At 37.6% G+C, this 2,061-nt stretch overlaps 1 pseudogene; it reads right to left on the bottom strand.

Annotated features, from left to right (window-relative positions):
• Positions 1–484: 484 nt before the first annotated feature.
• LOC124892908 lies at positions 485–1,828 on the bottom strand (annotated as a pseudogene).
• Positions 1,829–2,061: the final 233 nt, after the last annotated feature.

Here is a 2,061-nt window from a genome sequence, read left to right as displayed (position 1 = left end):
TTCAAACAATAATTATACCACCATTCAACACTTCGTTGCTTAAAAAAACACGATTAAATCAAAACGCCAAATTCGAAAAAAAAAATCCTACATCACTACCAATCGAGTAGCAAAAAGAAAAACCATTTAAATGGATCTAGAAATGATCGAAACTCGGTTTTAACTAACCTTGCGAAGCAACAACGCCCCCTTAGCAGCTGCAGACGAAGAACGTACGAAAATGACGTTTTAGGGATAAGTTGTTTGAAAGTGGGAGTTGGGAATTAAAGAGGAGAGAGAGGTTTTTCTTTTGGATATTGGAATAAGTGGAGGGGGTTAGGTGTATTATATTAAATTTGTAAAACTGTATAAATGATGAATTGGTCCCTTGGCCCACGTGTGGGCTCCACTTTTTACACCCTAAACCTAAAAAATAAATAAAAAAGAAATTAAGTGGGCATTTGGCAAAATAGTTTTGCAAAATTTCTTCTTTGCCAATTATTCCCTAGTAACCTGGTGATGCTAATTTCCCCGAATTAGGAAAAATCAAATTGATTTGGTAAGTGAATATTCCAACCCTTTTCACTTTTCCACCTGAAAGAACAAGCATTCTTTGATTCATAGTATTTGAATGTGTGTTAAATCCAGGTGCAACCATAGTCACCTTGACTAAATCCTTGTTGAGGCGCAATGTGGAAACTGTAAATCGAACGTTAACATGTTGTCCGTACTTGATTTTATTATGTGAAGGGGGAGAAATGATTCGCGGTCGCAAATTAGCAGATTGCGAATCCAAGTAGGATGGTGAGAATGCCTCTAAACTTAAATCTGTTGGACAAAGAACTCTAGTGAAGTTGTAAAGCTCGTTTGGATCGCTACCACCAACAAGAGCCCTTCCATCTCGTAGCAAAACTGATGTTGAATGGTACATTCTGGGGATTGCGTTCGGGTTTTGTACCTCGAATCTAGAACCAGATGGGTTATCAGATCGGTAAATCACTGGACTCAATACCGGGTTCCTAGCAGTTTGCCATCCAGCAGTGCCCGACACGGCTCCATTGATGATCAAGACATTACCGTTGGGTAAAATTACCATGTCGCCTATTGTTCGAGGTAGTGGCATGGTATCCATGGTCCATTGTGGATTCGGGTCGGTAATTGTAATCCGCCCACACGTGTTTAATGCACCCACAAAGTCACATTTTGCTGCTCTTGGGTATGAGCCTTTTGGGGCTCCAACTTTTTCTGACCGCAAGTTCTTTAAGGGAAGAAGAACTGCAGAGCCCGTACTTGGATAATTTCTTGGGTCACCACCAGGTATTTGTGGGTACATTTTCACTACCGTGTTTGTCGTATAATCGAGCAAGACAGCTCGATCATTGGCGAAAATGAATAGATTTCCATCCACATTAAGAAAAACAAAGGGGTATAGATTGTTTTCCTCTCTAGGAACATTAGTTTGTTGAAGAAATGACAGACTAAATACGTTGTTGGTTGAAGCAGTCTTGGGATGAAACTCGTAGTTAAAAGCATCACATCCACCTACGATGATTTGGCTTCCATCAGGAAGAAGATGATTGGCTAAATACCATCGACTTTGAATTAGGCCATTTCCTATTTCTTGCCAGTCACAAGTGGCACAAGGTTTGAAATTCTACACCATAACTTTACCATCGTTGAATCCACCAGTTTGGACCAAAGTACCATCAGATGTAGCAGAGCCAGAGGAGCACCACACATCAGTCTGGACCATGAGGGGTCGTATCGAGTTGGTGGACACGTCGTATTCAACAGAGTGGGCAGTGCAATCGACTTTCAAAGCAAGGTCATTAAAATGTATTTTACTCATATAACTTATTTAATTAATTATAAATCTAATAATTAGTGTTTCTTCAATTTTAAAAAATTCATCAACATTCCTGTATCACCCTTGATTAATTATTATTATAATTTATTTATATATTTAAAAATTAATAATGTTTAATTAAATATAAAATAGACATTTATGACATATTTGCTTCAATCGTAATTTTATTGTATAACCTCTAATTAATTATTATAAATTATTTATATATTAAACAT

The sequence above is a fragment of the Capsicum annuum genome, unplaced genomic scaffold (assembly GCF_002878395.1).
Source record: "Capsicum annuum cultivar UCD-10X-F1 unplaced genomic scaffold, UCD10Xv1.1 ctg51863, whole genome shotgun sequence".
Classification (NCBI taxonomy): domain Eukaryota; kingdom Viridiplantae; phylum Streptophyta; class Magnoliopsida; order Solanales; family Solanaceae; genus Capsicum; species Capsicum annuum.
Note: the sequence above shows the minus strand (reverse complement) of the source record. Positions and strands in the feature narration are given on the sequence as shown.